The 26,842-nt window shown below is 32.8% G+C and overlaps 1 protein-coding gene and 1 pseudogene across 11 annotated transcripts in view; both read right to left on the bottom strand.

Annotated features, from left to right (window-relative positions):
* The window catches only part of DACH2 (dachshund family transcription factor 2), a 667,650-nt gene that overhangs the window by 579,204 nt on the left and 61,604 nt on the right, over positions 1-26,842 (bottom strand). The window lies entirely within an intron of this gene.
* On the bottom strand, positions 3,787-6,882 carry LOC107502607 (annotated as a pseudogene).

Here is a 26,842-nt window from a genome sequence, read left to right as displayed (position 1 = left end):
GTAAATTAGTTACTAAAATAAGTGTTTTTATTGTTTCGCCAAAAAAAAGAGCAAACACAAGATGGGGAGAAAGTATCATGTGAGAATCTCAAGTTTCTAGAAAGGTAATGAACAAGAGAAAGAAAAGATTAATAAATAATATTCTGTGTTTAGGCAGCCAGCAATAATTCTGAAGATTATATTTGTTTTACTCAGAAATAGATGGGAGAATATTAAAGTGAAAATGTTATATACATATGTTTTTGTGATGACCATCTATAATACATGCTCAAATTCATTTAAACATGCTAAAAAATATTAGCCATTTATCACCTAACAGGAGTTTTAATATCCCCTTATACCCAGGGATGGTTCTGGGAGCTGATTCTTTTTAACTTGGTATTCCCTGATTTATAATATTCGTAGGGAGCATTTCGAAGTCCAATAAATCATTTAAAATATTTACTAGGATTTAATGGATTTCTCTGTAAATATTGGAAGCATATTAGCCAAAGTGTCAAAAGTACAGATAACATAATCTGCAAATATCTGTGTCGCCTCTTTTCTGGTATCACCTCCCTAATGCAGTAAACGTGAAGAATCCAACCAGATTTCTAGATAGTTTATATGGCATTTATAGATTTAGTGTCTCTTTACCATTCTTCCATCTCAGAGCTTCCTGGTTTTCAAAATTCATACGATTTTTAAACTAAAGACAAATTCAAAGAAAGGATAAAGCAAAAAAAAAAAGTAAACAAATAGCATATTCCTCTGAGGGTCACATGTTTCTATTAAGTTCCCTTAGAATTCTTAAAACTGAAGCCATAAAAGTTTATTATTTACCTTATGTCAAAATTGGTTTAGAACTCTATTTTCCAGAAGTATTTAGATGTTAAATTTGAATCTGACGAATCTTGTTTGAAAGTTTCTTTTTCAATTTTTTTTAAATTTGTACATCAACATGTGAAAAGGCAATGCATATTGATCATTTGGGCAACAAGATAATAGAAGGGAATTTAGGAAGTAGTCATTTAAGAGGGGATAAGATTTTCAATGTATAACATATTTCAAATAGGCTAAAGTATTTTTTCATTTAATGAAACTTAGATAAAATTTACTGCTTTTACATCTTTGATATTTCCATGAGACTGTGAAGACAAGTCATCTCCAAGATTCATTTAATGTATGTCTATTTTAACGGCTAACTACACTTTACATAAATTCTTCTAATATATTTTTAATAATTAGAGCAAAGTAGATACAATGTCTTACTGGAAAGACAATAAAATCAAACATCGGATGCCCAGAGTATCTATAAAAGTTATGTCAGAACTGCTACAGGGAAATGTGCTTTCTTGAAACTAACTGGAAAGCTAACATTGCAGCTTCCATAAGTTAATCACCTGATTTAAAGGTAAGTTGCCCTTTATTTTATCTTAGAAGTAAACCAACAGCAGTGAGGCTTTTACAATAACACTATTATGATCAATGTTGTAGTGTCAGGTGTAAATGCTTCATTTACCTTTAAAAGCAGAAGTAATAACCAAGAAAGATAAATATTATAAGCTCTTTACTTGGTGGTAAACTACTGTGGATTCATTGAATTATTATATTACAGGGTTTTTCAGTGACATTAATATAAAAAGCAAATAAATGTTATTTAGAATGGATATCCTATTTCTCTACTCTTGGAACTTGGTAGTTACCCATTAAAGGCAGTTTATAAGATGTATAGAACTCAGATATCATTTTCCAAATTTATAGTGACTTAAAATAAAAAAGGAGAAAAGTTGTAAAAAATAATTCAAAGTAGTAAACTGTCATTAAATATGTATTATTATTAATAATTTTATAACTCCAATTAATAATTTATACATCCATAAAACAATATGGACCAATTGCCCACGAGAAAAGCTATACCATAATTAGACTAGAATACCCAAGTGATAGGAAGTATTTGATATTTCTTCTGAACTAGTACCAAAATAAGACGTTCAGTTTTCAAATACATTTAGCCAGTATATACATATGATCCCACTGATGACATTTTAATTAGCTCTTTTTTGATATTCTTGAATTTTCACATTTACATTAATTCCTTTGCCATGAATGGGATGAATGGGTGGTGAAGACTTCAGGTTTTTTTTTCAATGTTTCCTCAAAGTAAGACAGTTACACCAATATCTTTACTTTATTGGTTTTATCACATTACATCTATATTATTTTCTATAATAGAATTAATTGTGTTCTTATACTCCTCCTTTATCAGACTATATCTTACTGACAGTGCAAATCCCTCTTAACTAAGATTGTATAATATACATAAGGTGTAAATGTATTTTTCTATTTTATATTCAATTATTTCACCAGTTATAATGTATACTCAATGGAAACCAAGTTTTCCTCTCTTCTTGTAATAGTTTTTAGTGAATCTATCCCAGATTTGAAAGATTTTAATAATAGTGTACTACGTTTGCATAGTGCTTTGAATTTTTGCAAGTCATTGCAATGTTTATAAATATATATGGTGATAACAGTGAAAATCTGTCCTCATTTTACAGATGAAGCTAAGATTAAAAGAAGTGACTTACATAATATTACACAGATGGCAACTGGCCCTGCCAATCAAAAACTAAAAATTTTCTACTGCCTATTTCATTCTTTCTGTACACACTGCCTCAACCTCAGTCTAATCAAGTAACTTTCCTTGTTCAATCCATAAATGAGGTATAACTATATCTTTCCAAGATATTTGTTCAGTATTAGAAGTTGTATTCACTTATTGGGGTGATCACTTCATAAGGTATATAAATGTCTAATCACTATGTTGTACACCTGGAACTAATATTATATTGTATGTCACCTGTAATTGAAAAATAAATTTTAAAAAATTAAGAAGAAAGAAAATGACAATGTGCAAAAAGATTGTTACACAGATTTCCTAATAGAATTTTCTAATGTAGTAAAATATTAGAGCTAAGAATTTAAACAAGAGAGAGTTAGTCAAATCAAGTAAATGTGTACAGTGGACCATTATGAAGCTTGATAATTTGTGCGGTAAAAGAGTATTTAGTGTCTTGGAAAGTTGTCAAACATTATTGTAAAGTTAAAAAAAAAAGGTTTTGAAACAGACTAATACTAGTCTAGCAAGAAAAATAAATTACATATGTATATGAATGAGTGGGGTAGAAAGTTTTATTATTAGTAGTAGGATAATCAATTAATTCAGAGGTCGATTATACATGAGAGAAAGGCTTCTGTCCTTTTAAATTCAGCGTGGATATGCAATAAACCGGATTGAATTAGCCAATGCTCTTGAGAGGTTTTGCGATGTGGCCTCTCTTAGGACCTCATAACAGATGAGACCCTTTTAAGAGTGTTTAATTAAATCCCTTAACACAAGATAAGCAATTCTTTTTTTAACATACCACAATTTATCCTTTCTAATGGGCATTTGGGTTGTTTCCAGTTTTTGACTATTCCAAATAAAGCTGCTTCAAATGTTTTTGTGTATACCTTTTCGTGAATATATACATTTATTCCTCCTGGGTATATTCCTGAGGGTGGAATTCCTGGACTAAGATATAAATATATTGAACATTAATAGATATTGCCAATGGTGTTATCAGTGTTTTCAGATTTTGGCCATAAGTGTGTAGCGATATTTCATTGTTTTAATTTGCAAATATTTTCTCCCAGTCTGTGGCTTGTCTTCTCATTGTCTTAATATTGTCTTTTGCAGAACAGAAGTTTGTGTTTGTTTGTTTGTTTTTTAATAAAGTCCAGTTTATCAATTATATCTTTCATTCCTTTGGTGTTATATCTAAAAAAATCATTGTCACACTCAAGGTCATCTACATTTTCTCCTATTTTATCTTCTAGTAGTTTTATAGTTTTGTGATTTACACTTAGGCCTATAATCCATGTTGACTTAGTTATTTGTGTGTGTGTGTGTGTGTGTGAAGGATATAATGTCTATGTCTAGATTAACTTTTTTGGCATGCCAATGTTCAATTGTTTCAGCATCATTTGTTGAAAAACTTGTATTCACTCCTTTGTATTGTCCTTGCTTTTTTGTTAAAGATCAGTTGGCTATATTAATGTGGGTCCATTTCTGGAATATTATGGTCCATTGATCAATTCGTCCATTCTTTTGCCAATACCACATTGTCTTGATTCAAGACGTAGCTTTAAAGTACATCTTGAAGTTGAGTAGTGTAATTCCTCCAACTTCGTTCTTCAATATTGTATTGGCTATTTTGGGGTCTTTTACAGCTCCATATAAACTTTAGAATCATTTTGTTGATAATCATAAAATAACTTGCTGGGATTTGGATTGAAATTGCTTTGAATCTATAGATAAAAATGGCAAGAACTGACATCTTGACAACACTGAGTTTTCCTATCAAAGAACATGAAAGGAACTCTCTCCATTTATCTAGCTCTTCTATGATAGCTGTCATCAGAATTTTGTAATTTTATTCATATAATTCTTATGTTTTTTTAGTTTTATAGTTAAGTATTTCATTTTTTTCAGTGCTAATGTAAATGATAATATGAATGTGTGTGTTTACAATTGTATTTTTATTACTTCCGTGTTTCAAAACAGTTCATGACCAGCAGAGTGATTTGTGGACATTTTTTTATGATAAATGAAAGTATTTCTTTAAGAAAAAGGCACTCATTCCTTCAAATATGTAAGAAAGTTTCTTGTCCCCTCTCTGTTCCTTGAAAAGCCTCAAATGGTTATCCTAGAAACATTCAGCAAAGCAAGCCTTAGTTTCCCTGACCCCTCCCCTCAGCAGCTGAGAAGAGGCTCATTCTCCTCAGTTCATTTTATCTTGAGGTCCTTCAAGGCGAATTCCAAACTTTTCATATCCCTGATGCTCATACCCTCATCTATGTGGGTAGTGCAGAACTGCGAGCACTTGGCCCTGCCCCAGCTGATGCTGTTCTTGTGCAGTGAATCTAGGCCCACCACACTTGCCACACCACCCTCTGAGCTCACCTTCTTACTGAGGTCCTAGAAGCCCCTGTGGGAGGTCAAGTCGTGCTGCAAGCTTTGCTTGGGCACATCCAGTAGCCCTTCTGAAACTCAGTTGCCCCCATGGCCACATCCTAGGTAAATAGCACTGGGAAGAAGTTGTGGCCCACAGCCACCAGACTTTCTGTGATGAAGGTCAGAGCCAGCAGCAGAAGAATGTCAGATGCCAGAGTCTCAACAGCCATCTTTGGCCATGCACACAGTACTGCTGTGGCTGATCCAGGCCACATGGCTACCATTGGCTGAAAAGTAGACACTATGCACCCAGACACGGCTACTGCTAAACTTGAATATCAGCTCCCCAAAGGGCATCTTTGAGCACCATTGTGTAGGTTCCAGTCAATCTTCCACCTCTTTAATATAGGCTGAGAAGATCTGGTGTTTGAAGTTGCAGAAGCCTGTGGCCAGAGCACATTGTTGGGGTGCCAGTTCAAGCTGGGGACAATGGAGCAAATGGACTTATTGATGTGCTTGCCCATCCACCAGTCATTTTTCCGCTCAAAGTACCAGATGGAGATGACCTGGTAGCATTACCCACAGCAAACTTGTTCTCACTGGGAACCCAGCACACACAGTAAGCAGCCCTATTGATCTGCAGCATGACAAGTATGTGGTCCTTCAGTGTCCGCACATAGGCACTGCAGTCTATGCCACATGTCACAATGCAGTTACTTTCATAGGCACAGTCAATGCTTATCACCTGTAAGCTGTGCTCCTTGATACACATGTGCTTGTTGGAACAGATGGGAATCTACCACAGTCCTTGTTCCAGGCATGACAGCTGATGGGCTCCACCAGGAAGCTGTGGTAGGCCATGACTTCTCAGCTTTTTGGGACTCCCTGGCCACAGACCAAGATAATCGATTCTTCAAATGTATTACAGTATAGGCCTGATGTACAAAAATTGCTCTGTGAATATAGAATACTTAGTGAATTTCCCAAATAGTAGGATAATGAAATATGGTAAAATAAAAATGAATTATTTTAAATTATCAATGTAAACATTTCAATAAATATTAAATTACTAAATATAATGCTACAAAAATACTGCCAATTGCTTAATATTCAGATGATAGGGTATAAATGTAAATAATATGGTGGTTTCAGACAGAAAAATCTAATTGGATTCCATGACTATAAAAATAATGCTATCTCAGAACTGATTTATGACCTGAATGACCAGTGTACTATAAATTAGCCTTCATAAACAATAATTAGGTATCTTTCGAATATCTCTTCTTTCTATGTTACAATTGCAGACTTAGTCTGATGAACTAAAAAAAGATAACCAGAGACTGTGGAGATCATAACTTTCTTGGAAGGTACCCTGAATGGTGACACCGCCAAAGAAAATTGTCTTTGTATAAATCCACTTGCTTGGAGTAGTGGGCAATCTATCACATCAAAATAATCTGTTTAAACCAGATGAAAAATAATCTCTCTTAAAGAGAGAATAAAAATAAAATAATGATATTCCAATACAGCAGCCATATTGATGAATGTTTTCTCTCATTATATTCAATTATGAATACCTGTAGCCCAAAGAACTTAAGTTTGAGAATCCAACTTTAACATTTCCTAAAAGTTTCATAGATATTCAAAATTCATAGCCTGCTTATTGACCACCAAAAACAACAACAACAACAACAAAACTCTTTGGTGTGATGAGTATATGTTTAAAATTCAGAATTAGTTTTATCAGGCTAACCTTTCGAGATAAAGATTTCATTTCCGGGACACATACTAGGTTGCCATGCTAGTTTTAGATGACAGTTTCAATAGAATCAGTTTTAAAAGTTGAATGCTATTATTCACAGTGGCCAGGACATGGAAGCAACTGAAGTGTTCTATGCTAGATGATTAACTAAAGAAGTTGTGGTACATATATACAATGGAATATTACTCAGCCATAAGACGAGATGAAATACTGCCATTGTGACAACATGGATGGACCTCAAGATAATCATGCTAAGTGAAATAACCAGACTGAAAAAGTTGAAAATCACATGATATTACTTATATGTGGGATATAAACCTAAAAGCAACAAATGAGCAGAACAAACAAACAGAAACTCCTGGACATGGACTATATGCTAGTGGTTACCAGAGGACTATAGACTAGTGGTTATTAGTGTGTGTGGGGGGGGTGGGGCGTGAGGAAGTAGGGGGAGATAGACGAGGTAAAGGGGATCAAATAGGGTTTGGGGGAGAGCAAAGTGGGTAAAGTGGATCAAATACATGGTAGCTGAAGGAAACTGGACTTTGGGTAGCAAACACACAATAGAATATATAGATGTCACATGATAACATACACTTGGACATTTTTTAATTGTATTAACCAATGTTACCTCAATAAACTTAATGTAATAAATAAATAAATTGAAAATTTGAAAAATTAAAAACTAAAAGTTGCATGCTTTCGTCGTATTGGGTGAGATGAAAAGATTGAAATGAAGTGAATGGCATTGAGCTGCTCCAAGGAGAAATGTTGTCACCGGTTCTTCTCAGATAGGAGTCTCTACAATCAATATCAGGCTATCACTTACAGATGTTCACTAAATAGAATTTTCTATGTTTAAAAACTTCTATGCAGAGATGTATTTTCCATTTGAATAATTTTAACAGACTTCATTTCACACCCACAAGAATGTCTAAAATGAAAAATTTAGATAATACCAAATGTTAATAATAAAGTGAAGAAACTGGAACTCTCATACTCTGCTTATTGGTGAAAGTATAAAACTATTTGTCAGCATCTGTAAAGCTGAACATAAGAGTACCCCATGATACAGAAATGATGGAATATGTGTATGTGTGTATTCCATATATATGGAATAAATATGTGTGTGTGTATAGATAGATGATAAATAGATAGATAGATAGATAGATAGATAGATAGATAGATAGATAGATATCAGGAATGAGTGTATATGTCCACAAAAAGAAACAAAGACACACACATGAATTCTCATGGAAACACTATTCATAATAGCTCCCAAATAGAAACAACTCCAAAATTTATTAACAGTAGAATGAATAAGTATTTTTGATATATTCATATAAGACTATTATAAAACAATGAAAAAGAACAAACTACTGCCACACACAAAAGCGGGAATGACTCTCACAGACATAATAGTGAATAAAAGAAGCCATATAAAAAGACTACATACATCGTGATTATATTTAGATGAAGCTCAATAATAAGTAAACGAATATATGATGATAAATATCAAAACACAGCTTAGCCCTTGACAGTGTGGCAATATCTAAAACAGGGCAAAAAGAAAGAAAGAAAGAAAGAAAGAGAGAGAGAGAGAGAGAGAGAGAGAGAGAGAGAGAGAAAGAAAGAAAGAAAGAAAGAAAGAAAGAAAGAAAGAAAGAAAGAAAGAAAGAAAGAAAGAAAGAAAGAAAGAAAGAAAGAAAGAAAGGACGGACTTCTGAGGTGCTGATGATGCTCTAATTCTTGATCTGGGTGTTGGCATTATGAGTAAGATGTGCTTCCCTTGTTGGCATTCCTATGTGCCCATAAATTAGGAGTGCAGATTCGTGAACTCCTCTGTATGTATATTTCATTAAAGGAAAAAAATACAACAACCTAAATTAGTTACATCAGAGTTCACACCAGTAACCATGACTGTTTCATCCTGTCACTCTTATGTATAATACTGCATTAAATATGATATAAAATATGATGTATAAAATTTAGTATTGTGACCTTACGATTTTCTATATAAACAGAGAAGTGACTCACTGGTAACAAAAATGCAAATCCTAAAGGTTTCTTTTTGTTTGCCTTTGCTTTTTAGTACTTCTCACTTTCTAGTTATCACCCCGTTAATCCTCATAAATATACACATACTAAAGCCATCTAGTCCTAACTGAATTATCATGATTTACATTTGCTTATGTTGTTTAAAAAAATGTTAATATTTTTAAATTATGACCCTCTTTACTGAATTTTAATATAAAATCCAGTTATCCCACTAATCAAATGAACTCAAGATGAAAACAAACACCTAACATTTAAGACAAACAAAAAAAAATCCTTGTATTTTGATTAATTTCATGTTCTTGTATTATGTACTGGTAGGGGTACACATTCATTATGCCATGCAAACTATTATTATATCTGAATTGCTTTTTTATCCAAGTATAGATACAATCAGAGAGAAGCAGTGAGCAATTTTATTAAAGTAAACACTATCCAAATGCCAAGTTTTCATTATATAAATATAGTAGTGTTGTAGTAGTTTAATAAACAGGCAATGACTTTCACTGGAACATTATATTTTTACATATATATGTATATATAATTTTTAAAGTTTAAGAATAGGTTTCATAACCATATAAAGCTGCCAGTTTGACATTTGCTTATTTTCTAGGACTTGATTACTCCCCTGCAAGAATATATTATAACATGTGTCCAGTACTGCCAGATAGCCATGACAATATTTGAAGTTTTTCAAAGGAAAAAATAAAGCTATATTTGAGATTTGGACATCACAGCAAAATATTAAATCAAGGCTAATGTTCCTCAATCTGTTTTGTTTTTTTTTTAATCCCAAACCAGATTGCCATAAACATACTATAAATACTTCCTATATCCATAGGAGAAACTTGACGACATTCGAGAAAGAAAACCTACCAAGTGGTATCTAAAGATACTCTCACAGAAGTGAGGCCAATGATGTAAAAAGAATGATTCATAGGACAAATCACTGGAATTAAGAAATATTCATTATTGTGAATATGACTCCACTAAATCTGTCCAATGAAAATGTAATAAAACCTCAATTAACCAGAATGATCAGAAAATGAACTACTCTAATTTAGAAAAATCTGATTGTCTCAGGATTAAGCTAAAAATGGCTTTTGTTTCTAAACTTAAAATTAATCAAAAACAAGGCAAGTCTTGGAAACCATCTTATTTTATATGCACATGTCACTGTCCACAGGTTTCGAATTATACGATTTGTACCATCATTTAAAATTTTCCTCAAATTTTATGTTTCCTAAGTTTTTCCCTGAAAAATACATGCTTAAGTGAGTCAAATACAGAGATGTTTATCTACTATCCTGAATCACAAATATCTACACTGAAAAACTCACTGTCGCTTTTTTATAAAGTGATAATGAGTAAGCGAATGAATTACACAGATTTGTCTTCAGCATCTTTCAAGATCATCAACTTACTTTTTCCTAAATGGTCGAGCCTGTACTGGTCATCCAGGATCTACATACTCAGGGTTCAATAACCCATCCAGACCTACCCTAAAGAATCTCTCAGCATTTTAACAGACGCATTAATGTCTTTATCTTGGGATGAGAAGCAGGGCAGGCTGGGGGCAGGGGGAGTAATACTGAGAATTTATAGGACCAAGCTAGTTCATAGGGTAGAAATATTTTTGGCGTTCTTTGAAGCCTACCACAAAGAGTAACGTGAAAGAATGCTTAATTTAAACAGGGATGATAAAAAAATGAATTGTATGTGATGACTGGTGAGATAAAGAAAACCAGGCAAAGAAGTTGAGTAAACACATCAATAAATATAGAAAAAAAATCTCTCTTTATAAAAGTAGGAAGCTAAACCAAAATGGCACCTTTTTTGCACCCACCCCATCCGCGGTATAAAAAAAAGGCAAACACAGGTATCATAATTCCAAAACATATTCATCCCGAGATCCATTTCATATGACTGAGCTTGTACTTATAATACCGATGTTGGGCACATAGTACATGCTCAATAAATGTAAACTATTATTTTAAATGTCAAAGAATCTCATCAGTTAAATTATTTTAATAGTTATATACATTTGAAAGAATGCTGATCTCCACATTTGAAAGAGTGGGTAGAATAGTTTTTTTTTCCCTCAGACTAAATAACTAAATTTATCTCTACAACCAAAAGACAAGAGCCAAAATACTCAAAAAGTAAGACCTTTTATATTTTTATAATAATATTTGTATCTAGTTAACATTAAAAGTACATTTTAATGAGAAATTAGTGTAATTTGCCAATGCCAAATTATATTGACACTATAATATACATCCCATTATTTGAAGAAAAAATAAGTAAATTGTTTTTCACATATAACTTATGATGAATACAGACACATTAGAAACACAGAGTATGCATACATACAACTTCTTGACTTAAAATATTTAGCTTCTCTTTTCTTCTAAGTCTATTTGTCAGAACACCAAAGAAAGAAAGAAAAATTAGAGTCCCAAATGGACTTGATTTTGTAAAGAAATTTAGACCTCATTTTACCAGCATTTTTCTTTACAAAAAATTGCTTTACATGAAATATGTATAAAAGTTATGCAATTCCAGACTGAGACTTTAATCTCCAGTCATTTCCATAAGGAAAGAGTAGATCAGAGAGTATGATTTTCTCTTATCATACAGCTCATCTCCTGTGTTGACAAAAGAAATCCTCCTGTTAGTTTTTCTCAGACAAATGTGACCCCAGCCTGATACGACAATTTATTTTTGCAGCTGTGTAACACCATAAAACCAAATGCTTTTTAAGCTGCATCATACCAATTCATGGACCGTTTGCATTGATAGCTACAAGCTTCCATACATTTGAAAGCCCATTTTCGTTCATTGCTAGATTTAAGTCACCTAACTGATTAATTTTTAATTGAATTATAAATAACATATCACTTGATTATTTCATATATTCAAAACTGCCTTCGTCTTTATAGAGTTCTCAGGAAAACTTTTGAAGAGTTCTGAAAGAAATACAAATTCTGACTTTCCCAGGGCTCTACCTTCTTTTGTCCATATTCAATATGTGTATTTTTTAAACCAGGCAGACATATAGTATGATATTTCTCAGAGAGGGAGGAGAATTGTGCTTGCTCCTTTCTTCAAATATGAATATTCATCAGTTAAAACAATTTAAAGACTAGAGACTTTGGCATCCTGTTTAATACCTGTTAGTCGAAGAGTTTTGTGCCATAGTTCTGGATTTATTGCCCTCATTTAATCATCGTATTCAAAATTCTAGTTTTAAATATCCACCACACAGATATGAGTAACAAAAAGAGACAGAGTATAGCTATTGTTCCTTCAAAGAAAAGCAATAAACCATTCTGCTTGCTCTCCTTCATGTTCTATAATTCATTTCATTTCATTTTAACTACCCAGGACAATTTCACCAACCATTAGCCTGGAATGAAACCTTACAAAGGCTGATTGTTGTTATCGAGATGGGCCCAACACTCACTCCCTTCCTCCTCCTTTTCATACTTTTGGGACAAATAGGCTACTTTATAGCTTTATATTTGTTTTTTTCAATGTACAAACCTTGTGAAGCAATAAATAGAAAAGTTTAAGATCCAGTTCAAAAGCTTCAAAATAATCTCCACTAATTAGTATTTTGTGTCGCATTTTGTATATTAAGACTCCCTTTGTGCCAAAAAGAAATAACAAGGGGAAAATATCTTTGATAAATTCTAAAACTAGGTAATTCCCAGTCTGAATCTGAAATAAAAACATTCGACTAATTGCCAGAAACATGAAAATAAGCTAGTTAAAAAAAATAATTAAACAACACGAGTGTCCTAATATAGCAATAAGGGAGGGTGAGCATTTTGCAATACTGAATTGAAACAAAATTGCAATAAAATTACTTATTGGAACTTAGATCCAAAATTATAAACCTAAATTCACTACACTTCTGGATGCAGGTGATCAGAATATTCGGAAATACAAATTAGCTCTTATTTCAGAGTGTCCATGGATTTTTTAAGAATGTGCATGCAAAATTCATAATATTATTAGAAAAATATTAAGGTTGAAACTCACTAGAAAGTGAAGAGCAAGTTATCTCTGATTATGTTAACAAAGAACATTTCCATTCCCTGTCAGTACTGTCAGCTCTAACCCATCATTCAGAACTTCAATGAAGGCTACTACCACATGCAGGAACTGACTTTCCAAGTATGAGGGTGGGTGGTGGTAATTGAGACTGGGGTTGCATTAGAAACAACAAAGTAGCTTTGTTGAGTAAAGCGCATTATTTGAAATGTCAATAACATGGGAACTCTTAGGCTTTCTTGAAGACCATTTATTTTCCTATTCTTAAACTGCAGAAAATGATTGCATATTAAATCATCGTTTCAGAGGCATGATTAAGAGAATGCAGAACTAGTTAAAATCCAATTGTACTAAACATTTGATATTTATTTCCTCTTCTAAGTGTTTTATTAATTGTATTAATTTATTAATTAATCAATTACTATGTAAGAAAAAAATCCTAACTACGAAAGTACCTGTCATGAGCCACCTCACTTTTTAAGTTATCAAAAGACCATCAAGAATAGAAAAATAAACATGGTTATTAACTTTACTCTGAAATCTCTGGGTGATTTAGGTTATCTACTGGTATTTATACAATTTAGTGTAGAAGGTGCTGGTTTGTACAGAATGCACATGCATCGGTGTTAACAACCAGAGATGTGTAGAGTATATTTCTCAGGTGAGAGATAACACATTAGCAAATAGAGGCACAAGAATTAAATTCCCATGAAACTTCTCAATTTTTTAATAGATGACCAAAATTTCACAAAAATGCACGTTCTTAAAAAAGTTACACTCATTATGAAATAAATATGCACACCTAAGCCTGTTTTCAGTTCCTCAGTGAAAAAAAAACCCACAACAAACTTAGAAACTCACATTATTTCTAAATGACAGCTTTCCTTCCTCTGATAAAGGGCAAAGACCAGATCAATATCCCCAAGACAACACAGAAACAACATTCCAAACATGAAGAGACTGATGGAGGAAGCTATGAAACTAGAATTTCAAAAAGAACCCTCTTTGATAAATGAAGAAACACCCTTCCATGTCATTAAGACATAAAAGTTACCTAGAGATACATCAAGGCCCTGCTTCCCAAGAGATTGTCAGCATCTGGAAATGGGAATATCGGTCCAGCATTCAATGCTGTAGAATATGTGCAAAATGGAAGATAAATAACTACAGCCCTAACAGTCAAATGAATGGCAAAAGCCTATTTCTCCTTAAAACTCAGGTCTATCTTTCCTGTTGGCAAAGAGACAAACCGTGATGTCCCTTTCTGTTTGGACCTTCCCTCGAAAACAGAAGTTGTCAGCATGATCCATGAGCTGAGAGCAACCTTGTCATTATAAAGACATCTCACGATTCTATTTTCTGGCATTAAAAAAACTGTTTTTTGTTTGTTTTATACCAAATAAATGATGGAAAGAAAGAAAAAAAAGATATCCTTACTATACATACATAAAAAATTACATATATTTACTTGCATGTTATACATAATTATATAAGTTTAATTATGGGCATCAAAATTTAGACTATACCTGGCATAAGGGACAACTCTTCATTGCTAGAACATAATGCTAATGTAGGAGATTTAACAAAAAGGGTATAGGGTTAAAATATTACAAGTCACCACCAGAAACTGAAATCTAGAGGTAAAAAAAAACCTCATCTTAGAGATTTGTTTTAAAAGGAAGATGTTTCTCTAATAAGAACATTACATTCATTGTACATGAAAAAAATATGGAGTTCGACAATGTGATTATAGTATAACCTCCTATTATGGACAGGATAAATGGCTTTGCTAAAAAGGCCTGTGGTTGAATATCACATAGGTATTATTGAGCTCTTATTTTTACAAAGCAATGATTTACTATTTCATCTAAGAGTTACATAGCAACAATTTATTGATTATTTTTGTATGACAAAAACCTTTTATATAAATTTTTTTTAATTTATTTATTTTTGTGGTGATATTGGTTAATGAGATTCAATAAGTTTCATCTATACACTTTAATGGTAAGGCATATATATATATATATATATATATATATATATATATATATTTACACAGGTGTATTGACCTCCCGTAGTTAAATTTCTTTTTGTCACCATATATTTGACTCCCTTTACCCCATCTATCTCCCCCTCTTCTCCACTCTTTACCCTCTGGCAACCACTAGTCTATAGTTCATGTTCATGAGTCTCTGTTTGTTTGTCTTGTTCATTTGCTGCTTTTAGGTTTATATACCACATATAAGTGATATCATATGATTTTCAACTTTTTCAGTCTGACTTATTCGCTCATCATGATTATCTTGAGGTCTATCCATGTTTTTGCAAATGGAATTATTTCATCTCTTCTATGGCTGAGTATTTTACCACCACTGCTTTATCCAATCATCTATCATAGGACACTTCAGTTGCTTCTATGTCCTGGCCACTGTGAATAATGCTGCAATGAACATCAGTGTGCAAATACCTTTTAGGATATGGGTTTTCAAGTCTTTGGGGTAAATACCCAGTAGAGGGATTGCTGGATCATATGGTAGGTCAATTCTTAGTTTTTTGAGGAACCTCCATACCCTTTTCCATAGTGGATATACCAATTTTCAGTCCCACCAACACTATATAAGGGTTCCTTTTTTCTCCACACCCTCTCCGACATTTGTTATTACCTGTCCTGTTGACTACAGCTATTCTAAGAGGTTTGAGATGGCATCTCATTGTGGTTTTGATTTGTATTTCCCTAACAGTTAGCGATGTTGAGCATCTTTTCATTACTTGTTGGGCATTTCTATGTCCTCTAGGGAGAAGTGTCTGTTCAGGCCCTCTGCCCATTTTTTGATTGGATCATTTGTTTTTCTGTTGTTATTGCGTTGTATGAGTTCTTCGTATATTTTAGATGTTAGGCCCTTATCGGAGGTGTTGCTTGCAAATATATTTTCCCATTCAGATGGTTGTCTCTTTACCTTGCTGACGATTTCTTTTGCGGAGCAGAAGCTTTTTAGTTTGATGTAGTCCCGTTCATTTATTTTTGCTTTTACTTCTCTTGCTTTTGAGGTCAAATTCATAAAATCCTCTTTAAATCCAAGGTCATTGAGTTTAGTTCCTATGGTTTCTTCTATGCATTTTATTGTTTCAGGTCTTATATTCAGGTCCTTAATCCATACTGAGTTAATTTTTGTGTGCGGTGATAGACAACAGTCTAGTTTCATTCTTTTGCAGGTGGCCTTCCAGTTTCCCAGCACCATTTATTGAAAAGGCTTTTCTTTCTCCACTGTATGTTTTTAGCTTTTGTTGGAAATTATTTGCCCATATAAACATGGGTTTACTTCTGGGCTCTTGATTCTGTTCCACTGGTTCTTCTGTCTGTCTTGCTGCCAATACCATGCCATTTTGATTACTGTCACTTTGTAGTAAATTTGAAGTCAGGCAGAGAGATGCCTCTAGCCTCATTCTTTCTTTTTTCTCGGATGGCTTTGGCAATTATTTTGTGCTTGCATACAAACCTGATGACTTTTTCTTTAAAAAATCCTGATGGAATTTTGATGGGGATTGCATTAAATCTGTATAATGCCTTGAGTAATATGGTCATTTTAACTATGTAGGTTTTTCCAACCTAAGAACACAGAATATCTTTCTATTTTTTTTATCTCCTTCAAGTTCTTTTAATAGGGTCTTATAGTTTTCACTATATAGGTTCTTCATATGTTTTGTTAGATTTACTCCTAGGTATTTTATTTGTTTTTTTTTTTTTTGTAGTTGCAAAAGGAATTATTATTTTTTCACTTCTATTTCTGACACTTCATTATTAGAGTACAGGAACATTATGGGTATATGAAAGGTGATTTTGTATCTAGAAACTTTATTGCATTTGCTTATTGTTTCTAGTAGTGTTCATGTGGAGTCTTTAGGATTTTCTATATAGAGAATCATGTCATCCTTAAATAGTGACAGTTGGACTTCTTTGTTTCCTATTTAGATGTCTTTTATATCTTTCTCTTGTCTGCATTCGCTAGGACTTCCAATGTTATATTAAATAACAGTGGCGATAGTGGATAGCTTTGCCTTGTTCTTAATATTAGAGGGAAAGATTTTTGTTTTTCACTATTAAGTATAATGTTGGCTGAAGGTTTGTCATATATGGCCTTTATTATGTTAAAGTACTTTTCTTCTATACTGATTTTGTTAAGTGTTTTGACGACAAATGGATGCTGTATCTTGTCAAAGGCTTTTTCTGTATCTATTAATAGAATCATGTGATTCTTATTTTTTAATTTGTTTATGTGGTGTATCACATTAATCGATTTGTGTATGTTGAAGTATCCCTGTGCCTCTGGGATGAAGCCCACTTGATCAGGTGTATAATCTTTTAAATATGTTGCTGTATTCAATTCCCTAGTATCTTATTTAGGATTTTTCATGTGTGTTCATGAGAAATATTGGTCTGTAGTTTTCTTTTATTGTGTTATCTTTAACAGGTTTTGGTATCAGGGTAATATTGGCCTCATAAAATGAGTTTGAAAGTATTGCCTTCTCTTCGATTTTTTGGAAGAGCTTGAGGAGAATAGGTATAAAATTTTTGAATGTTTGGTAGAATTCACTGGTGAAGCCATCTGGTCCTGGACTTTTACTTTTTGCAAAGTCGATGATGATTGTTTCAATTCTATACTACTTATCAGTCTATTTAGATTTTTCACTTCTTGATTCAATCTAAGAACGTTTTATTTTTCTAAGTAGTGGCCCATTTCTTCAAGGTTATTAAATTTGATGTTATATACTTTTTCATAGTATTCTCGTATGATCCTTTGTATTTCTGCAATTTCAGTGGTAATTTCCCCTCTTTCATCCCTGATTTTGTTTATTTGTGTCCTTTCTCTTTTTTCTCTAGTGTGCCTAGGCAGTAATTGGTCAATTTTATTAAACTTCTCAAAGAACCAGCTCTTCATTGCATTTATTTTATTTTATTTTTTGTTGTTGTTGTTGTTGTTTTCAATTTCATTTTATTTCTGCTCTAATTTTGATTATTTCTTTCCATCTGCTGACTTTAGGCTTCATTTGTTCTTCCTTTTCTAGTTTTTTAATATAAAGCATTAGATTGTTTATTTGTGCTTGTTTTTGTTTTTGGAGATAAGCCTGTAATGATATGAGCTTTCTTCTTATAACCACTTTTGTTGTGTCCCAAAATTTTTGATATGTTGTACTATCATTATCATTAGTTTCTATGTCTCTCTTGATCTCTCTTATTATTTCTTTTCTGACCCAGTTATTCTTCAGTAGCATGTTAATTAATCACCATGTATTTGTGGTTCTTCCTAATTTCTTTTTGCAGTTGATCTCCAGTTTCAAAGCATTATAATCAGAGAATATGGTTTGTAGTATTTCAACCCTCTTATATTTTTTGAGGCTATCTCTGTGTCCCAGTATGTGATCAATTCTTGAGAATGTTCCATGTGCACTAGAGAAAAATGTATAAGTAGCTGTTTTGGGATGAAAGCTTCTGTAAATGTTAATTATGTCCAGTTGGTCTAATGCGTCATTTCAGGATGTCATTTCTTTATTAATTTTATGTTGGATGATCTCTCCATGTCAGACAGTGGCATACTTAGGTCCCCTACCACGATAGTGTTTTGGTCTGTTTCTCCCTTTAGTTCTGTTAGTAATTGCTTTACATATCTCAGGGCTCCCTGATTGGCAGCGTAGATATTAATAAGTGTTATGTCTTCTTGGTGCGTGATTCCCTTCATCATTATGAAATGTCCTTCAGTATCTTTCTTTAGCATTTTTATTTTGAAGTCTATTTTGTCTGATAATACCACTACTCTCACTTTTCTCTGAATGCCATTTGCTTGAAATACCATTTTCCATCCTTTCACGTTGAGTCTATATTTGTCTTTGCAGTTGAGATGTGTCTCCTGGTGGCAGCATATGATTGGGTTTTGTTTGTGGATCCAATCTGGAACTCTGTGCTTGTACATTGATGAGTTCAGTCTATTTACATGTAGGGTAATTATTGAAATATGAGGTTTTCTTATAGCCATTTTATCTTTTACTTTCTGGTACCTCGGTGTTTCCACTGTTTCCTTGTTCTTATTTTTATGCTTTCTTTATTTTAGTTGGTTTTTGTGGGGTTTCCCTCTGATTTTTCCTGTTTTATGTTATGTATTTCAATTCTGAATCTTCTGTGTGTGGTTACCATTACAAATATGAAAAGGATAGTTATATATGTATATAGATAGATAGATGATAGATAGATAGATAGATAGATAGATAGATAGATAGATAGATAGATAGATATAGATATATACGGTCATTCATTTTCTTCTGCGCATGCCTTTGTGAATTTGTATCTTTGATTCCTCCCTTTTTCAGTCATTGTTGTCTCAATTTGTCTCTATGTATGCTGAACGTTCATTAGTATCTTGCTATAGCAATTCTCTTCTTATTATTTAAGCTTATAATTTCCTGTCCTTAGTAAGTGTTGCACTTCTCTGCTTCTATTTGCCTGATAGTCACCTTACTCCTAATTATGTTTTTTTTGTGTGTGTGTGTCATTTTGGAGCTGACCCCATTCAGTATTTTCTGTAGTACAGGCCTTGTAGTGCAGAATTCTCTCAATTTTTGAATGTCTGTAAAGGTCTTTATTTCTCCTTCATATCTAAAGGAGACCTTAGCTGGATACGTTATTCTAAGTTGGTAGTTCCTTTCACTTAATAGTTTGAATATTCAATTTCACTCCTTTCTGGCTTGTAGGATTTGTGTTGTAAAGTCCGACGATTATCTAATGTGTTTTCCTATACACGTTACCGTCTTCTTCTCTCTAACTACCCTGAGAATTCTGTCTTTGTCGTTTTTTTTTTTTTGATAATTTTAATACAATGTGTGTTGGTGAAGGCCTTTTTGGGTATTCTGTTGACTTCTTGAATTCTGAGCTCCAGCTCATTCCTTAGAGATTTGGAAATTCTCAACTACTTGTCTGAAAATGCTTTCTAGCCCCTGCTCCTTTTCCTCCCCTTTGAGTATATCCATCATTCTTATGTTTCCTTTCTTGATAGTATCAGCTAGTTCTTATATTTCTCTTTCATTACTTTTTATTCTTTGGTTTCTCTCTTCCTCTTTCTGATTTATTTCTAAATTTCTGTCTTTGAGATCACTGATCTTTATCTCCATTTGGTTGACTCTATTTCTCAAGCTTACTATTTCATTTTTTAACTCTTGCAGTGTGTGTGTGTGTGTGTGTGTGTGTGTGTTATCTCCAGAAGATCTATTTGTTTCTTTTTGAGGGTTTCAATCTTATTTCTCTGTTCATCTAGTTGTTTCTTCAATTCCTCAAGTTGTTGATATGACTTGCTTCAGAACTCACTGAGTTTTTTTAGAAGTACCATCCTGAATTCTCTGTTATTTAAGTTGCATATTTATATGTCTATAACCTTATTTTCTGGAGATTTTTCTTTTTCTTTCTGAGATGGCTTGTCACCTTGGTTGTTCATGGTGTTTAATGGACTATTTTTCTGCTTTGGCAATAATGGAAGTATATTTTGTTTTTTGTCCAGAAAGAAGATTTATTATACAAAGATCTCTCTTTAGCCTGTTGTAAAGAAGGTGCTTTTGTTTTGGTTTCCAATAGGTGGTGTCTAAGTCTCTTGGATTCCTGCTTTATATAAAACATTAATAATGCCTTTTTTGCGTGTCAATGTTTAATCACGCTCGCTACCCTTAGTCTCATCCCCTGTCAGTGTTAGTGACAGTTTTGGCAGCATTTGCTCAGATTCCTCTCAGGCTCCACAGTGTTCAGTTAGAGGTAGAGGCCCTCTGGGTTGGAGGTTGGGAGCTGAGGCTCAGCCTCAGGTTTGCAACTACGTCCAGTAAAAATCATCTGTTGTTTCTTTGCCATCCTACTTTTCTCCTTTCTGCCTTGATGACTGGGCCCTGCATAGCTCACAGTCTCCCAGGTAGGGTTTTTCAGGCATCTTGCTACACCTTCTCCCCTCCGCCACTTCCTACAGGTAGCTCTGGTGGCTGCAAGTGACAGTTTCTTTATTTCTCCCAGGCCACTGCCCAACAATTGGGGTTCTGACCTGTGGTAGCTTTATTCACAGATCCCATGCTCGGACATGCTGGTGTACTGTTTGGATGTTTTTTGTTGAGTTTCAGATGTTCAGTTTATTGTTTTTTCAAGGGGAGGGATCTGGAGATATCTCTCTGCCATGTTTTACCAAACTCACATAGTGAACATTTAATAACATGCTTTCTTTTGGAATATGCCCCACTTTGTAAGCAGGAGCTGTAGGTATTTGATTGATGTGGTTTTGGAGGCAAGTTTACATTGCATCATAACACAAAGTCTGTACCCTCTTTCTTAAACATTAAACTTTTCTTCCTGCTGCCATTCATTGCTTTTTATAGTACATTTTGATACATTTTCTTCTCCTGTTTGTCGTTTACAACTTTAGCCCTTATAAATTGGATTCCTTCTGTATAGAACCCATGTAATGTCTCTTCTTTCTTTCGTGTTATGTTCTCAGACTTTTCTCTACCTTCCAATGCCCTCATGGTTGGTAGCCATTTTCCTTGATCCAGCTCTCTTGGTTAAACAGTTTCCTTTGTGTGTCCCATTCACTATTGCTGCATTGTCTTCATTAGACTTTCTCTTAAGCACACTTTGGTAAAATTATGAAATTAAGTCAGTCTTTTGAGAATGTTCAACTGCCTTTTTATTGTCAGCTTCCTCCTCTCAGTATTGGTTCCAGTATCTTTCTGTTATTTCTGATTGACTAAACTCTCTCACCCAATAGCTGGCTTCATTCCCCAAAACTCTCCAAAATCTAGTCCCAATATGGTTGTTTTATATCCAATTCTCAAAGGAATCTACTCACTATTAACTGATACTTACCTTCACCCCCTACTTGTACCATTGTCTTTTAGGTCGTTTGTTCATTTGCTGATGGTAAGCTAGATCTCACCCATCCTGTACTTGCAGAACATTCTCAATGTACGTGAAGATCCTTACTTTTATGCATCACAGTTCATCCCCTAGAACTGACCTGTTAAAATCTAGAACTCTAGTCTGTTACAATATGAAGCAATAATTTCTAGAGACCCAAACTATCCTGTTAATATTTGAGAAGATAGAGATTCCTCTTATATTTTAATCAATTTAATACATTATTTTCATGTACAGAAAATTGTATCTTATATAGGAGAATTTACCTGATGTTATAAACTGAATTCTGCTCCCTAAAATTCATATATCGAAGCCTTAATTCCCAATGTGACTATATTTTTGAACATAACCTTTAAAGAGGTAATTAAGGTTAATTGTGTTCATAAAGGAGTGATTCTAATCTAATAAGACCAGTGTAAATCTAAAAAGAAGAAGAGACACCAGAGATCTCTATCTTTAGTAGTAAACATACGCAAAGGAAAAGCCATGAGAAGACATAGAAATTAGAAATCTACAAGCCAAGGAAAGAGGCCAACACACACACACAAAACGACTTTGCCAACACCTTGATCTTGAACATCCAGCCTCCAGAATTGTGAGAAAATAAATTTTTGTTGCTTATGCTACCCCGTCTGTGATATTTTGTAATGACAGCCTGACTTTACGCATCCAAGTATTGCTCCAGTTTGCTATTTATATTAATAAATATTTACGTTAAAATATTAATATAAATACACCACATATTACATGGCAGGGATTACAAATTCAGTTTTCTTCATGAAACAAAAACTAGAAGTCATTACAGTGCTATATTCCATTGAACTTTTATTTTAATGCAATGGCATTCTATAACAACTTGGTCCATAAATTCCATTTTATAAGATTTAATGTGTAAAAATAGATAATTCCCACTATTCATGTTTCAACTTAATGATTTTTTTTTATTTAAAAGTAGTTTGGTTACAAGCCCTTTTTCACTAAATCACATAAGGTGAAAAGTGATTCCTTATAAAGTTCCCTAGGAATCAGAAACTCTCTTCTTGATAATTGTTACCAGGGTGATCTATTTCAGATGAAGTGTTCCTAATGAAAAATAATGCATAAACCCAGAGCTTACATTCTAAATGCACTATCTCACATTCTGAGTTTGTACATATGTTTCATTAGAAAGTTGACATTAGTAGTTCATCATGTGCCAGTTATTAGTAAAATAACATATTAAAGGAAAATACCATAAAACTGAATCAGCTATTTTATTTCTATTAATGTATTTGACATTCAAACTATTTTCTCAAGTTCTATCATGATATCAAAAAAGGAATAAGAGCAGATCAAGCATGTATATATTTCTTTAAATAGCCTTCTATTATATTTCTAGTAATTACAACCCAGGGATAAAGATTCAGGTTTTGTGGGACTGGGGAAGTGTTTCCCTTTAAGCACATTTTTACACAAAGTGGCATTTTAAGCTATATTATATAGAATACAAACAATATAAAAAATAATTGTCCTTATTCAAATCTCAGAATTTATATAATGTGGAAATCACAAAAGGAATAAATGGGAAGAGATGGTGGAGACCCTTACGAACTTTAAAGTTTTAGAAGTAAATTGCAGCTTGTGAGCCACAGAATTGTGTTTTATTCTTCTTTACTATCAACCATCAAACTTTAATACAAAGGATAATCAGAAACCATTAAACATGCAATAAATGTGGTAGCGTTGATAACTGTTCCTTAAAAGGAAGCCAATATAGTAGAATTTCACTAATTCTCACAATGACAAGAAAACTTGCTGCCGATGACTGATTTTAGAAAATCAGTAAATGGATAAACATTTTGCAACAATTGAAGGGAAATTAATATGTAAATTAATAGTTATTTTGAAGAAATAATTTACATAAAAGTCATTAAAGATATTACAAAACAATATAACAAGACACATATTTATTAATGTCTTCGAACAACTAAAATCAAGTAACTTAAGAAATAAATGTTGCTGAGATATGATAAAATAATATATTTTATTGGATTTTTTTTATTTACACACTGTCCTAGCTATAATACACAGTATGGTGTTCATGCTTTCTTTTCATAGTAACCATGAGACCTGGGCAATCACCCAGAGCAAGAGTGAGAGTCAAAGACAGAGAGCTAGATTGAGATTAAGGAGATACACAACTGTGTCCTTTAAATATTCTTACCTGGAAGCCCAACATGTACCGGAACTGCTCTAATAGATGCCACAATATAACCATCAGACCTCACCCTGCTTGATGGCCCTAAAGCAATGCTACACAATCATGGAATTCCAAAAACCAAAGTTAAAAAAACTTTGAATTTCTCCACCTGTGGATACATAACCTTAAACTTTTCATGACATTATATTTGTTAAATATATTCACTCTGTTTATAATTTGTAATTATTTTGGGAGTTGTTTTGCTTCTACATGATCTTTCCTCTATGTTACTAGTATTAAATTCTTTGTTTCTTTTCTAAATGCTAATATTTCTTTTCCATCAGTTTTATATATACTAACAATCTTAATATTTCTACTTTTATAGTTTTGGTATTATCTGTCATTCTCAAATCCAGTCCCATATTATACTGCTAGATTCAATTACTGACTTAACTAAAATTTTATGCATTTTGCATGTGTATTGATATGAAATAATAGTATACTATTCGAACAAATTGATCTTTCATTCTCTAAATACTTATCGCTGCCTCATTACCATCATATATATTTAGATGTGGTAAGTGACATTTCGGTAGTTTTATTAATAATAAAAAATTTATAGCTTACGCATTCATTTTCTAAAAGGGCATTTTTAAATTTCAAGAATAGACATTCTAATGTACAATTGTTTGGTTATTAGGTTAAGCATAGGGGAACAGAATAGGGCAGAGAGCTCTGCAAATCAACCCAATTTTTTTTTTCCATGTAGTATGTAAAAGAGACAATATAGTATTTTAGTTACTGTGTTTATTTCATTTTTACCTTTTCTATTCTTTCCATTCCTTTTTACACTTCTTTTATTGTATTATTCAAATGTAAAATGTTGTATTTCAATGCCATAGCGAATAAAAAAGTCCCTATATAGTTTTTATAGTCCTGTTACTTTTCAATATTTATAACTCTTGCTACTAACTTGTGCTATTTCCCTCTCTTTTCAACTATATTAATTTTCCATATCCCTCTATGAAAGTCTCTATAGAATTATTTGTTGAATTCAGCACTCAGTCCATTTTCCCTTCTCACAAATAAATAAAAACTACAAAACAAGTAACCAGAAAGCATTTATAAACAAAAGTATAAATCTTTTGTTTATATTTATATTTCTTAAAGCTATGATACCATAGCTAATTGATGGTCACAACCTGTCCATACATGCTCAATCAAATATTGCATCAGTTTCGGGATCAATGACATATTTAAAGGTGGTTGTTATAATGCACATAAAATCATCATATTGCTAGACTACTTATTAATATATTTTAATTTAGTGTTTGATAAGTATATACAGATTTGCTCATTCAGGAATGGAGGAAATACTCATTGGATATAGTGATTTTTTTTAATTTATAGAATATAGATTCATATAGTCATAACTGAGAATTGTTCATAAAGTTGCCAAGAAGTACTGCTTTAATACTCAGATAAGACTCATTTACAATTGTTATAATAAAAATTTTTTGAGTCTATCTAACATACATCAACCTGACATTTTTTTTTATCCAGTTACTGCAACTAGCAGAATGTCCTTCACCTACTATCAATGACACAAGAACCTGGCACTTGTGTCTACATCCTCAGCAACCTCTTCTCAGACTACTCAGTTAATTAGCAATGGGTAGGTGCTCAGAACTGAGGTGGCACAACCTCAAATAAATGTAAACCCAATCAAAGGGAACTGAGTGACTGACAGACAGGGATCGATTGAAAGAAGACTGTCTTTTCATGTCATACCCTTTTGTAATTTTTCTTAATGCATATATCCATTACCTATTCAAAAATAACCTCAATTTTATAGTCTATGTATGTTCTGCAACATACTGTTTGTATATCCATTGTTCGTATATGACTATATATGACTAAAACGTTTGGAAACTGTCTTCCATAGTTTTAAAAATAAGACGTATTCAATCATACCATTTTTGTTTTGCTTCGCAAACTCTTCCCAAACAAGATACCAAATAAACTTCATATATTACATCCATTCTGGGTAATACATTAATAAGAATTCTTAAATAGTAGAATTCCTGAGATTTCACTCTACTTTTTCCTTAAATCTAACTATTCTAGAAATGTGCATTCCTATTGTCACCTATGTCCTTCTAAAAGGTAACTTATTTCTGAAAAAAAGTGGAAATTTTAAAAGGCAGGAAAAGAAATATCTCCAAGAAGAAAAAAAAAAGTTAATGTAATCATGGGAATACTGGGAAGGACTATAACCGAGAATGAGACAGAGGGGAAAGAGAAAGGAAACTAGTTCACCTTCTACATCTTGCACCATATCCTGACATCACAAATTACTTTTCCAATAATTTAATGTCAGCCTCATTTTTTTAGAATGTTAATGGTTTAAATAAAATTAATTTTATGTTCAACACAATAGGTTTAAGTTTATCTCCCTTATTTTTACATGATAAGTGCTAAATAACATGTATTTCCTTCTCCTCTAAACAGCTAAATAGATGTAAGAATATTCAGTACAACCACAGGGTCCTTAACTGGGAACCCAAATGATTCTATGGAAACTATGAAAGCTACTATTTCTTGTTATTTTGAATCTTACATAGGCAAGATATAAAATCACATATATACTTCTGATTCAGTATACCTTACAATAACACTGTAAGAGGAATGATACCTACAAAATAAAATCAGAATAAAGATCTGCTTCCAAATATATATCATATATCATGAAATTAAAAAAAAAAAGAATCTCCAAGATAATTTTAAAATAAATTGAATAAAAACAAGGCAGGGGGTTGAGCACTAATATAGAAAACTCTCTGGATTTCCATTTGTGATATAGGTGTTCATTCATAG

Source organism: Rousettus aegyptiacus, unplaced genomic scaffold, assembly GCF_014176215.1.
Source record: "Rousettus aegyptiacus isolate mRouAeg1 unplaced genomic scaffold, mRouAeg1.p scaffold_m13_p_9, whole genome shotgun sequence".
Lineage (NCBI taxonomy): Eukaryota > Metazoa > Chordata > Mammalia > Chiroptera > Pteropodidae > Rousettus > Rousettus aegyptiacus.
The sequence above is the reverse complement of the archived record's forward strand: the minus strand, read 5'-3'. Positions and strand labels throughout refer to the sequence as shown.